Below are 15,644 nucleotides of genomic sequence, written 5' to 3'. Positions count from 1 at the left end.
GAGGGGCAGAGAGAGAGGGAGACACAGAATCTGAAGCAGGCTCCAGGTTCTGAGTTGTCAGCACAGGGCCCAGTGCGGGGCTCAAACTCACAAACCGCGAGGCTGTGACCTGAGCCAAAGTCAGACACTTAGTCTACTGAGCCACCCAAGTGCCCTATAAATGTAATTATTTAAATTCACCCATTAGCAATATCATATTGTCAAGGAGATCCACAAGTTATATCCCCAATATTGCTAAAAGACTGGAGATAGAGAGAAACCATGCTGCCACCTGGTTTCAATCTTTTATACAAAATAATTTAAGTGTAAGATGGTACAGATGCTCTTCTAAGATATTATTATCCCCTCTTACCCTCACCAAAACACTATCTCCCAAACTGAATATAAAGATCTCTTATATTGGAAACTGGGTTTCCAAAATGCTGGTAGCCAGGTTTACCCTTTAAGAAGGAAATTAAACTATTCTTCCTTGGGAATATGACCAGCCCAAAGAAAAGACCTGAATTCTGGCCTGGTCCACAAAGGAACAGTTGTCAAATAACCATTTAACGAAGCCTTCAATAAACAAGTCCCACCCAACCAGCTATTTAATGTCTCTTATTCTTAGTATAAACAGGCAGCCAAGGATAAGAAGACATCTGAGAAAAGACACTAACATAAAAAACTGAACTGCAAACTAAAAGAGGAACTCAGAAGGAACAAAGGGATATGAAACCTTCAAAAGAACTCAATTGCCTATGAAGAAAGACGCTTATTCATTTATTATTGATGGAAGTGCAAAATGGTAGAACCCCTATTGATAGGGTTTGGCTAGATCTAACAAAATTTTAAATGTATTTACCCTTTGACCCAGTGTTCCTATTTCAAGGATCCATCCTGAATATACATCTCCACCAGTAAAAAAATGACATAGGCACAAAGTTATTCATTAAGGCATTATTTGTAATAACAAAGACCAGAGCAATACAAATAAACATATTAGGGTACTAGTTGAATAAACTGTAAAATCTCGATATAATAATATGCAGCCATAAGAATAGAGTGAGGAAACTATGTGCTAATTTGGAGCCATTTCCATGATATATTGTTAAATGAAAAAAAGCAAGATGCAATACAAGCTTGTCTCATGAAACAAAAAAAAGCTCAAATAAACCTAGTCTTATACTTAAAAGAGCTAGAAAAAAAGAACAAAGCCCAAAGCTACTAGAAGGAGGGAATAATAAATACTACAACAGAAATAAATGAAAGACTAAAAAAAAAAAAAAAAAGAAAAGATCAATGAAACAAGAAGCTGGTTCTTTGAAAAGATAAGCAAAATTGATGAACCTTTAGCATAACTCATCAAGAAAAAAAAGAGAGAAAACTCAAATAAATAAAATCAGAAATGGAAAAAGAACAACTGACACCACAGAAATACAAAGAATTTTAAGAGATTGCTATAGATAAATGCCAACAAATTGGACAATCTAAAGGAAATGAATAAATTCCTAAAAACAGATCTTCCAAAAGTGAAACAGGAAGACATAGAAAATTTGAACAGATTATAAGAAATAATTTTGGGGGCGCCTGGGTGGCGCAGTCGGTTAGGCGTCCGACTTCAGCCACGTCACGATCTCGCGGTCCGGGAGTTCGAGTCCCGCGTCAGGCTCTGGGCTGATGGATCAGAGCCTGGAGCCTGTTTCCGATTCTGTGTCTCCCTCTCTCTCTGCCCCTCCCCCGTTCATGCTCTGTCTCTCTCTGTCCCAAAAATAAATAAAAACGTTGAAAAAAAATTAAAAAAAAAAAGAAATAATTTTGAAGTGATTGTAAGAAATGAAATTGAATTGGCAATTGAAAAACTACCAATAATAAAAAAATCCAGGACCACATGGTTTCACAGGTGAATTCTACCAAACATTTAAAAGAGTTAATACCTACTCTTCTCTAACTATTCCACAAATAGAAGAGGAAGGAAAACTTCCAAACTCATTCTACAAAGCCAGCATTACCCTGATACCGAAACGAAAGATGCTATGAAAAAAGAAAACTATGGGCTGATATCTCTAATGAACAAAGATGCAAAAATCCTCAACAAAATACTAGCAAACCAAAGTCAACAAAACATTAAAAAAAAAAATTCACCACAATCAAACTGGATTTATTCTAGGGATGCAAAGGTGGTTTAATATTCACAAATCAATTGATGTGATATGTCACATTAAAAGAAAGCATTTGCCAAATATAACATCCATTCATCTCAATAACGTGGGTCTAGATGGAACATACCTCAACATAGAGGTCATATATGAAAACCTCACAGCTAACATCATCCTCAATGGTAAAAAACTTAAACCTTTTCCTTTAAGATCAAAAATAAGACATGGATGTGTACCCTCACCACTTTTATTCAACTTAATACGGGAAATCCTACTTTCAGCAATCAAACAAGAAAAAGAAATAAAAAGAATCCATACTGGGGCACCTGGGTGGCTCAGTCGGTTAAGCATCCAACTCTTGGTTTTGGCTCAGGTCATGATTGTGTAGTTTATGAGTTCAAGCCCTGCATTAGGCTCTGTGCTGCCTGTGGGGGTTTTCTCTCTGCCCCTCCTCCACTTGTACACACTCTCTCTCAAAATAAATAAATAAATAAATGTAAAAAGAAAATAATCCTTACTGGTAAAAAGTAAGTAAAACAGTCACTATTTGCAGATGACATGATATTATGCATAGAAAATCCTAAAGACCACCAAAAAACTATTAGAACTAATAAACGAATTCAGTAAAGTCACAGGATACAAAATTAATAGAATTTTATTGCCTTTCTATACACTAATAATGACACAGCAGAAAGAGAAATTAAGAAAACAATCCCATTTGCAACTGCCCCCAAAAGAATAAAATACCTAGGAATAACTTAACCAAGGAGATGAAAGACTTGTACTTTGAAAATTGTAAAATATCAATGAAAGATGACACAAATTGAATAATAATCCACACTAATAGATTGGAAGAATACTGTTAAAATATACTACACAAAGCAAGCTATATTCAAAGCAATGCACATCAAAATACCAACAACATTCTTTACAGAACTAGAACAAATAAAAACTAACATTTGTATAGAACCATAAAATACCCTGAATACCCAAAGCAATCTTGAGAAGAAGGAACAAAACTGGAGGCGTCACAATCCCAGATTTCAAGATATACTAGAAAGCTATAATAATCAAAAGAATATGATACTGTAACAAAAACACACACATAGATCAATGGAACACATAGAGAGCCCAGAAATAAGCCTATGATTATATGGTCAACTATATATGACAAAGAAGGCAAGAATATACAGTGGGGAAAAGACAATGTCTTCAATAAATGGTGTTGGGAAAACTGGATAGCTACATGCAAAAGAATGAAATTGGACCATTTTCTTATACCATACATGAAAATAAATTCAAAATGGATTAAAGACCTAAATGTGAGACCTAAAGCCACAAAACTTTTAGAAAAAATATAGGCAGTAATTTCTTTGACGTAGTCCTTTGCAACATTTTTCTAGGTGTCTCCTCAGGCAAGGGAAACAAAAGCAAGAATAAACTACTGGGACTAAACCAAAATGAAAAGCTTTTGCACAGCAAAGGAGACCATCAACAAATGAAAAGACAATCTACAAAATGGGAGAAAATACTCGCAAAAGATATATCCGATAAATGACTAATATCCCAAAACACAAAGAACTTCTACAACTCAACATCAAAAATACAAATGACCCAATTAAAAAAATGGGCATAGGACCTGAATAGACATTTTTCCAAAGAACATATACAGATGACCCAACAGGCACATTAAAAATTTTTTTAATGTTTATTTATTTTTTTTTTTTATTTTTTTTTTTATTTATTTTTTTTAACGTTTTTATTTTTGAGACAGAGAGAGACAGAGCGTGAACAGGGGAGGGGCAGAGAGAGAGGGAGACACAGAATCTGAAACAGGCTCCAGGCTCTGAGCAGTCAGCACAGAGCCCGACATGGGGCTCGAACTCACGGACCGTGAGATCATGATCTGAGCCGAAGTCGGACGTTTAACCGACCGAGCCACCCAGGCGCCCCTTTAATGTTTATTTTTGACAGAGGGAGAGAGAGAGACAGAGCATGAGTGGGGGAGGGGCAGATAGAGGGAGACACAGAATCTGAAGCAGGCTCTAGGCTCCGAGCTGTCAGCACAGAACCCCATGCGGGGCTCAAACTCAAAACTGTGAGATCATGACCTGAGCCGAAGTCGGATGCTCAAGTGACTGAGCCACCCAGGCATTCCTCACAGGCACATTAAAAGATGCTCACTATCACTACTCATCAGGGAAATGTAAATCAGGACTACAATGAGATATTACCTTATACCTGTCAGAATGACTAGAATCAAAAAGACAAAGAATAACTAGTGTTGGTAAGGATGTGGAGAAAGAGAAGCACTTGTTCACCATGGGTGGGAATGTAAATTGGTAGAGCCACTGTGGAAAACACTATGGAGGTTTCTCAAAAAATTAAAAATAGAAATATCATATAATCCAGTAATTCCACTATGAGGTATTTACCCAAAGGGGGAAAAAACACTAATTCAAAAAGACATATATATACTCCTATGTTTATTGTAGCATTAGCTACAATAGCCAAGGATGCAAGCAACCCAAGTGTCAATGAATGGATAATGAAGATGTGGTAAACACACAGACACACACACACACACATTCCTTAGCCATTAAGAACATGAGATCTTATCCTTTAAGACAACATGGATTAAGGATATTATAATAAGGGAAATAAGTCAAATAAAGACAGACAAATACTATTTAATTTCACTTATATGAGGAATCTAAAAACAAAATAAATGAACAAAGAAACAACAACAAAAACACTCTTTTTTTAAAAGCTATTTTTATGTATTTTGAGAGAAAGAGAGAGAATGCGAGCAGGGGAGCGGTAGAGACAGGAGGAAAGAGAGAGAATCCCAAGCAAGCCCTGCACTGTCAACATGGAGCCTGACGTGGGGCTCGAACCCATGAACTATAAGATCACAACCTGAGCCACCCAGGTGCCCCCAAAACTTTCTTTCAAATACAGAGAAGAAACTAGTGGTTGCCAGAGGGGAGCTGGATGGAGGGATGGGTGGAATAAGTAAAGGGGAGTAAGAGGTACAAACTTGCAGTTATAAAATAAAGAAGTCATGGAGATGAAAAATACAGCATAGAAAATACAGTCAAAATTATTATAATAACATATGGTGACAAATGGTGACTACACTTATCATGGTGAGCAATGTACAGAATTACTGAGTCAATAAGTTGTACACTTGAAACTAATATTGTATGTATATTATACTTCAATTAAAAAAATCAAGGTGCAGAACAGTGAATAAAATATGCTGCCTTTTACTCAGCAAGTAGGAATAAATTACACATATGTATATATGTATTTGGATATTTTTGCAAAGAGAAACAATGGAAATATACAAAACTAATAAAAATGATTATAACAATGTCTATAAGAATGGGATGGTGGAGGGGAGGGAATGGAAGTAAGACTTCTTTAAATATATTTTTAATTTAGGTTTTGACTTTGAATATTAAAAAAATGTTTTATATAGCTTAAAATAAAATTAAACTGTGAAACTGAAAGCAAATTGAAGCAAAAAAACAAAAACAAAAAATCCCAAACTCTGTTACAAAACCACCCGTAAAACCACACAAAAGTCATATCAAATATTCTTACAATTCTGACTTTCTTTTAGATATAAACAAAACATGTGAAAAAGTCTTAAATTTCCATCAGCACTTTCACAGTTGGCAATAACCTTGGTATTGACTTCTAAAAGTAATTTTACATACATTGTAAAATAAAACAAAATAACATGTTATGTTACAAGAACTCATTTTTAGGGTAAGAAAAAAATTAAATATGAAAACAAAGCAGTAAAATAAAACCCTGAAATATTTTAGTTGAGTTAGAAATTATTTATTTGAACTCAAGAGTTTTTTTTAAAAAAAGACATGGGTGGTATGTATCTCTATCCATCCTTGCCACTCAGGAAGCCAAAAATTATTAAGATCATCCCAGTGAAGGAGTACATCTAAAACACCTGCCATGAGGTTCCATATGCCATTCTGAGCAAAAAGAACCAGGAAACATGGCTGATTTACAGGGGCGAGGGAAGTACAAGATGAGCCTGGGCATCATATATGTGAAAAAACAGTGATGTGCTCAAAGACTATATAACAGGACATGTCAGAAGGACATAAAACCAGCTTGAAAGGACTTTTAATGGCTAGGTTTGGGACCATTTTAGTTTAAAAGAGTATTTGTGGTTGGCGCTAAGATACTAAATTAATAAACATTCAAGAATCCATAGTACCAGTTAAAGGGAAAGGAAGAAAAAACCCCTCATCTGCCACCATAGAAGAGAAATATCATATGACTTTTATAGTGAAAATTGGTAAATGTTCCAGAATTAGACATTCATCCTGTTTTTTGTTTTTACCCTAGCTGATGAGGGAGAGCTCTACCTTACAGAAAAAAAAGAAATCAGCTAATAAATATAAAAAGAACAATCCAATTAGAAATTGCTATTCTGGGGGCACCTGGGCGGCTCAGCCGGTTGAGCATCTGACTCTTGCTATTGGCTCAGATCATGATCCCACGGTTATGGGATTGAGCCCCATGTCAGGCTACACACTGAACATGGAGTCTATTTAAGATTCTCTCTCTCTCTCTCTCTCTCTCATCCTCCTGCCCCTCCTCCTTGCTCATGCGTGCTCTGTCTCAAAGAAAAAAAGAGAAATTGCCAGTCTGGAACCTCCAGTGTAATAACCCATTTAGGAATATTTGCACAATACCAAAGTATCTTCCCACAGATTACTCACTAATTGCAAAGGGAAAGGCTATCTTTACAATGATGAGGTCAAGTAGTCACCACCTTCACCAAATGATCAAACTTAGCATCAAGTGGAACAACCTGGTATTACACCCTTTTGCTATATGTAAGATGAAATACCCAGTATCACCTATGAAGTATTCTTGCCAAAAAGATTTAACCTGAATCTAATCAAATTATTTGAGCTTAGAAATACAAAGCATAGAACAAGTAGAAGAAAACCAAGAGAAAACAAACAAATCCAGGATATAATTCTTTCCTCAAGACAACTTTCTTGGTCTCCTTAAAAGGGCAAAGCCATATAAAAAAATGAGAGAACTGTTCAATATGAAATGAAACTAAGAGATAAAATAGCCAATGCAATGAATGAATCTGACTGGATATGAATCCTAAAAAATCAGTTCCACAAGACATTTTTGGATTGGGAAAATCTGAATATGGATGGATAATAGGTGATTTAAGACATTTATATTAATTTTCTTACATGTGACACCAATTTTATTTTTGAATAATGTTCTTATTTCTAGGAAATGCATTCCATTAGGAGACACATCTTGAAGTACTTCAAGATCAAGTGTCATGAGGATTACATCTTTCAAATAGTTTAGAAAAAAAATACAAATGTGGATAAATATGGCAAATGTTAACAACTGTAAGTCAAGAAGGTGAGAATATGCATAATCATAGTACTGTTTAAAAATGTTCATAAATTATTTGAAAAATTTGGATATGAACAGTTGATATTAATAATAGATTAGCACAAATCTTTTTAAAGTTGGAAAATAAAGTTGAGAAAATTTAGAAAATGCAGCATAAAGGCAAAGAGACAGAAAATTATCCATATATATGCACATGTGTATATGTGTGCATGCATTATCCATCAATCTATACATCAATTGAAGAAAAATTTCATAAAACAAATTTAAGAGAATACACACAGAAAGAAACCAACTAAAAAATAAGGAAATATCTCAGACTAAAGAACATAAATTTAAAACTGAAAAGGCACATGGAGTGCTCAGCACAATGATAAAATCAAATCCTCACCAAGACACATTATCAGGAAATTCCAGAATGGTTAGAATAAAGAAAAGGTCCCACAAGTTTCAAGAGAGAATAAACAAGTCAGATACAAAAATGATTAAGACTTAAAATGGCTTCAGACAGCACCACTAAAAGCTAAGACAAAAAAAAAAGTAATGCCTTTAAAGTTCTGTGAGAATTTTTTTTTTCCATACTAGAATTCTATATCCTGCTGAGTAAAAGCAATCAGATGTAAGTGATTTCAGGCATGGGAGGTCTGAAAAAATTTATGTACCATTTCTCAAGAAATGACTGGAGGACATGCCTCACTAAAAAAGGTAGAAAACAGGAAAGAGAAAGACATTGGAATTCATGAAACTATATTGAACTCCAGAGAGATGTAAAATGAAGCCCCGGATGATCTTAGATCCCTGGGAAACAGCTGGGTATGAAGCATAGAGAATGACCAATTCAAAGTACAGCAGGTCAGAAGCCTCCAGTGAGGTAACTTTAAGAAAATAAAAATGATAGATTACATAATATGTGTAAATGTACTGAAAAGCAATTTAGATACTTGGGAAGACTTGGGGAATAAGTGAATGACAGACGTAAAAACCCCCAAAGAAAAAAACACACAAAGAAAATATTTTTATATTTGATCTTGAAATAGGAAAAAGTTCTTTGAAAAAGCACCTATTATTTAATTTCTTCTTGGTCTATAGACCCCTTGATTATGATACAATGTCCTTCTTCATCTCTTGTTACAGCCTTTAAAGTCTAGTTTGTCTGATATGAGTATGGCTACTCCAGCTTTCTTTTGACTTCCAGTAGCATGATAGATAGTTCTCCATCCCCTCACTTTCAATCTGAAGGTCTCCTCAGGTCTAAAATGAGTCTCTTGTAGACAGAAAATAGATGGGTCTTGTCTTTTGGTTGGAGCATTTAGTCCATTTACAGTGTTATTATTGAAAGATATGGGTTTAGAGTCATTGTGATGTCTGTAGGTTTGGGGCTTGTAGTGAGGTCTCTGGTACTTTGTGATCCTTGCAACGTTTTACTCACGGAGTCCCCCTTAGGATCTCTTGTAGGGCTGGTTTAGTGGTGATGAATTCCTTCAGTTTTTGTTTGTTTGGGAAAACCTTTATCTCTCCTTCTATTCTGAATGACAGACTTGCTGGATAAAGGATTCTTGGCTGCATATTTTTTGTTCATCACATTGAAGATTTCCTGCCATTCTTTTCTGGCCTGCCAAGTTTCAGTAGATAGGTCTGCGACTACCCTTATGTGTCTACCTTTGTATGTTAGGACCTATTTATCCCTAGCTGCTTTCAGAATTCTCTCTTTATCCTTGTATTTTGCCAGTTTCACTATGTAGGTCATGCTGAAGATCGATTCAAATTACATCTGAAGGAAGTTCTCTGTGCCTTTTGGATTTTAATGCCTGTGTCCTTCCCCCAGATCAGGGAAGTTCTCAGCTATGATTTGTTCAAGTACACCTTCAGCCCCTTTCTCTTCTGGAATTCCTATGATACGGATATTGTTCCGTTTGATTGCATCATTTAGTTCTCTAATTCTCCCCTCATACTCTTCGATTTTTTTAATCTTTGTCTCAGTTTCCTCTTTTTCCATAATTTTATCTTCTAATTCACCTAGTCTCTACTCTGCCTCTTCAATCCATGCTATGGATGCCTCCATTTTATTTTGAACCTCATTTATAGCATATTTTAGTTCCTCATGACTATTTTTTAGTCCCTTGATCTCTGTAGCAATAGATTCTCTGCTGTCCTCTATGCTTTTTTCAAGCCCAGCGATTAATTTTATGACTATTATTTTAAATTCCTGTTCCATTATATTGCTTAAATCGGTTTTGATCAATTTGTTAGCTGTCGCTACTTCCTGGAGTTTCTTTTGAGAATTCTTCCGTTTTGTCATTTTGGGTGGTCCCTGCAGTAGCTCCAAACTGCAGGGTACTTCCCCTGTGCTGTCTGGAGAAACGTGTGTTGGTGGGCGGGGCTGCAGTCAGACCCAATGTCTGCCCCCAGCCCACCTCTGGGGCCACAGTCAGACTCGTGTGTACCTTATCTCCCCCTCTCCCAGGGGCAGGACTCACTGTGGAGTGGTGTGGTCCCTGTCGGGGCTGCTTGCACACTGCCAGGCTTGTGGTGCTGCTTTGATGGGATCTGACTAAGGGTGTATTAGATGGGGTGGATCCGCAAGGTGCACAGGGGCCGGAAAGGCAGGCTTAGAGCTAGCTTTGCCACTGGTGGTCCCCTGTGGGAGGGGCCCTGCAGCACCAGGAGGGAAGCAGGCCCATTGGAGGGATGGATCCACAGAAGCACAGCGTTGGGCGTTTGCACGGTGCAAGCAAATTCGGTGACAGGAACTGGTTCCCTTTGGAATTTTGGCTGGGGGATGGGAGAGGGAAATGGCACTTGCCAGCGCCTTTGTTCCCCCATCAATCTCTGTCCTTTTGGGACTCAACAACCCTCCCTTCCGGTGTCCTTTTGCCCTCCCCGCTGAGAGCAGAGCTGTTGACTTTTAACATTCCAGATGTTAGTCCCACTGGCTGTCAGAACTCACGGAGTCTGGCCCCTCCGCTTTCACAAGCCAGACTTTCGGGTCTCTGGCTTGCCTGGCGGGCTGCCCCTCCACTGCCCCAGCTCCCTCCTGCCAGTCCTTGTAGCACGCACTGCCTCTCTGCCCTTCCTATCCTCTTCTGTGGGCCTCTTGTCTACGCTTGGCTCCGGAGAGTCCATTCTACTAGACTTCTGGCGATTTTCTGGGTTATTCAGGCAGATGTGGGTGGAATCTAAGCAATCAGCAGGACGAGGTGAGCCCAGCGTCCTCCTACACTGCCATCTTCTCAGCTGTATCTCCTGTTGGATTTACGATAGGGATTGCATTAAATCAGAAGATTGCTTTGGGTATAGTATAGACATTTTAATAATATTTGTTTTTCTAATCCATGAGCATGGAATATCTTTCCATTTCTTTGTGTCATCTTCAATTTCTTTCATCAATGTTTTATTATTTTCATAATACAGGGTTTTGACTTCTTTAGTTAGGTTTATTCCTTTGGCTAGGTTTATTATTTTTGGTGCAATTATAAAGGGGATTATTTTCTTAATTTCTTTCTTCTTTTTCATTATTGGTAATAAATCTATTGGCAATAGATTTCTATACACTGATTTTTTATTGAGCAACTTTACTGAATTCATTTATCAGCTCTAGTTTTCTTGTGGTCTTTAGGTTTTCTGTGTATATTATGTCATCTGCATATAGGGCAAGTTTTACTTCTTCCTTACCAATTTGTATGCCTTTTATTTCTTTTTGTTATCTGATTACTGTGGCTAGGTCTACTAGAACTATGTTGAATAAAAATGGTGAGAGTGGACAACCGTGTCTTATTGCTGACCTTAGGGGAAAAGCTCTGTTTTTTCTCATTAAGGATGATGTTAGCTGTAGGTTTTTTATGTATGGCCTTATGTTGAGGTATGTTTCCTCTAAACCTACTTTGTTGAGTGTTTTTCTTTTTTTTTTTTTTAATCATGAATGGATGTTGTACTTTGTCAAAAGCTTTTTCTGCATCTGCTGAAATGATCACATGGTTCTTACCCTTTCTTTCTTTTTTTTAAAACTTTATTATTTGAGAGAGAGAGAAAGAGAGTGAGAGAGCACACACATGGGGGAAGGGCAGAGAGAGAGGGAGAGAATCCCAAGGAGGCTCCACATTGTCAGCACAAGCCTGGTGTGGGGCTTGATCTCACGAACCATGAGATCACGACCCAAGCAGAAATCAGGAGTCAGACACCCAGCTGACCTAGCCACCCAGGCACCCCTCCTTTCTCATATTGATGCAACTGATGTATCACGTCGATTGATTTGAGAATACTAAACCATCCTTACAACCCAGGAATGAGTCCCATTTGATAGTGGTGAATGACTTTTTTAAGTGTATTGTTGAACATGGTTTGCCAGTATTTTGTTGAGGATTTTTCCATCTATATGCATCAGGGATACTGGTCCATAGTTCTCTTTTGTGGTGTCTTTATCTGGTTTTGATATCAAGGTAAGTTTGGCCTCATACAATGGATTTGAAAGTTTTTCTTCCTTTTCTATTTGTTAGACAAACTTAAAAAGAGTATTAACTCTTTTTGGTAGAATTTGCCTGTGAAGTCATCTGGTCCTGGACGTTTGTGTGTTGGGATTTTTTATTTTTAATCAATGATTCATTTTCTTTGCTGGTTATCCATCTGTTCAAATTTTCTATTTCTTTTTGTGTGTATTTTTCTGTTGTATTCTGCATTCTTCAAATTTTCTACAGTGAACTGGAATTAATTTTATAATTTAAAAAGTTTCATGTTTGCAAAAATTAAGAAACACAAAGAATTGAAAGATAAATTCAAATGACTTATATGATACTAACCAGTTGTTTCTTAGACTAATTCCTGTCTTAAATATTCATTTCCTCCCTTTAAAAATGAGAATAATTTCACACTCAAAGAATGACTCTGAAGAGTATATGCATGAGTGCACTCACATAATTCCTAACATATTCAATGCTTGGTAAATATGTTGAAAGAAATACAAAAATCTAATGGTCTAAGAATTCATATTTCAAGTAAAATGCAAACTCTCCCATGAAGACCTGAATCAAAACAAGTGAAAAATGTTATTCATTCTTTCACTCTGTTCACTCTTACCTGCAATCCAGTTCAAATTGGACAAAAACATACCACTCTAAATTTAATATAAAAGGCAAACCAAATTGCTACTTTCCTTCCTTGGGGCATCTGTCTGTGTAAAGTCCTCCCTTATACTGGAAAGAAATTTTCAAATTTTGCTCTAAAATTCTCTCTTCCTAAAGTTGAATGTAAATGCTAGAGAGGACTTATTCAAATCCACATTTGTTCAAGCAGATGCTGAATGAAAGTCACTGAAGCACAATTCCCCACAGCTGATGAGAGCTTGGAAATTCATACACAGTACTGATTCAATTAAACAGATAATTATCAACTGACCATAGACTGGGATGGAAGCACTTTTAACATAATAAATACCTAAAATTTTAATAGTGGTCAAGGATTCAAGGTTTTTTAATTGTAGACTATAGATATTAAAGACAAAAGATAAGAATTTTCTTTCACTAGAACAATCTAAAATTACCTTATGTGCTACAGGATTTTTTTCCCATTATGTCGAGTTTCAGATTTTATTGTGTGGCAGGTATGGGAATTGTGAATATCAGTCTTATGACAAATGCATGATTCTTCCTATATCCTGTATTCATTCAGCCCCTGAGCTAGGTAAATGTCTTCATTTTCACACTTCTAAAATAAATAATACAGTTCAAAATATTTCTCTAAGCATGGAGACAAATGGAAACCTGAGTCACCATGTACTTACAACAAACCATCAACTTCTTAGGAAATACAACTGCAGCAGTCCTTAGCTTCACAAGACTAAAAATCCAGATTTAGAAGACAAATAAATTATGACATAATTGTATCTTACTCTTATCAAACACTTTACCAAACTTTCTTTTAGGTGAAAATTTTATTCCTGAATTTCTTTATTTGTAAATCTTACTTATTGGTGATAGAGTTTTAAAATCAGAGAGGAGTTTTAATCTCATCCTTTTGGAGAGAAAAATGACAGAGTCACAGAAGTATAGTTTTTAGAAGCAATAAATGAAAAAAAAAAAAACCCTATATAGTGTTTTGACATATATGATCTTGTTTCACCTGGACAATCCTATCAGATGATAGCAGTATTCGTTTTTTTAAGTAAGAAACTAAGGTTCAAAGAGGATAAATGACTTTCTTTAGGTCAATGAACTAGAAAGCACCAGAGCCATGATTTGAACACAGGTCTTTTCACTCTAAACAATGTTCTTTGTAGTATACAAAATCATTTCTTCTGTGCCATATTTTCTCTCAGGGTAGTTTGTGTAAATGCAAGGATTAAATGCCAAGTCTACTAATGTTAATAACTGCACCATCATTTAGAAAACCATTCCTTATTTTCAAATATCTTTTCCCAAAAGTGACTCTAAAAAACAGGTTCTGGCCTCAACATGGCCAAGATGACTCACTAGGAAATTGTTTTTGCATTTCTCATTAAGGAATCCAGTTAGGTAATCTTTTCCCATTCTGTGTTAACAACTTTCATATATTCAGAGATGACTAAAAGAAACAAATAACTTGTCCTTATAACAAAGTATAAATGTAACCATAATTTTGTAAACAACTCTGCAGAATGTTAGCATGGTGGGAAGGGAGGTGAATCAAGAGAAAAGAGATCTGCCGGGAACAAACCTTGGGTTAGTCACTTCAACATGCTGTGCTTCATCTGCAAAACAGAGTAATGACCTATAGTATATCTGTGAGAATTACACAAAAATGTATATGATGGCAATTTGTAAGGCATCTAGCACTGTATAAATGTAAGAAAACAGAATTCATGATTTTTTCATGTATTGCCTAATGCAGATACTAACCACCATTTAATCAAAATATATAGTTGAAACTATTTTAAGCTATATAAGAGTTACTAAAAAGTGTACAGAAATCAAAGAAAGCAAATCACGAATGATCTTTTCACTTACATATATTACTTGTAAATTAAAATTTTTACATATTAAGAATGACTCTAAAATGCTAAGTTTACTTTCTATAAATCATATACATTATCAGTCTCATCACTTATTATCTGAAGTGTGTCCTAACAGGCAATGTATCATCTCTTTTTCCAATATAGAATGATCTAAAAATTTGAATTAATCTAATGTTTACACATAAAAGGCATTCAAATATTTACTGACTCTAATGGTGATGTTAACTATCAATTCTCAAAGAATTAAAATATAATGAATGAGATATACTTAACACAAATTACAATAAAAAAACTTAATTTTCCTTAAATGATAGAAACTTCTCTTCAAGATCTTCCCTTGCTCTAAGAATTATTGTTATGTATATAAATTATTGTGTAGTATTTTAATAATAATTCAGCTATCTATGACTTGTGGTTAGAAATTTAATTTATAAGTGTGTTTAATATAAGTTAATAAATGCAATCATATTATTTTCCATATTGTTAATATTATTATTAAGTTTATTTTTTTATTTTGAGAGAGAGAGTGAGTACAAGCAGGGGAAGGTAAGGGAGAGGGGGAGAGAATCCCAAGCAGGCTTTGTGCTGTCAGCACAGAACTGGATGCAATCTCAGGAACTGTGAGATCACGACCTGAGCCAAGATCAAGAGTCGGATGCTTAACCATCTAAGTGACCCAGGCATCCCTCTTCTATTATTTTGGATTAAACTTATCCTATATAACCTCCCACAATAATTAAAATTAAACCCAGTAATATATTATGTATGTAAAGTTTTTGTATCTTTCAAAGAAAATTATGCAACACAATATATAGTTATGTAACATATGCAGCTATCTTGCTCAACTTTTATTTGCTGATCTTCCATTTATAAATGTTTCCTCTATAGTTTACACTTCCAGTTTTTCTTATACTCAAGATCCTTAAAAAAACCTATTTTACAGTACCTTGTAATATAATTCTATTAAACCATGCTATTTCCTTCCTTCCTCACTCCCCAATTATTAGTTTCTTTCTCTTCAGTTTATCTTATCATCTCCTTAAGAAATAATTAACAAAGAATCATTTTTATTTAATGCACTTGAACAAGGAAAAGGGAAGAGA

This window comes from Puma concolor, chromosome C1 (genome assembly GCF_028749965.1).
Source record: "Puma concolor isolate L17-30 chromosome C1, mPumCon1.1.hap2, whole genome shotgun sequence".
Lineage (NCBI taxonomy): Eukaryota > Metazoa > Chordata > Mammalia > Carnivora > Felidae > Puma > Puma concolor.
Note: the sequence above shows the minus strand (reverse complement) of the source record.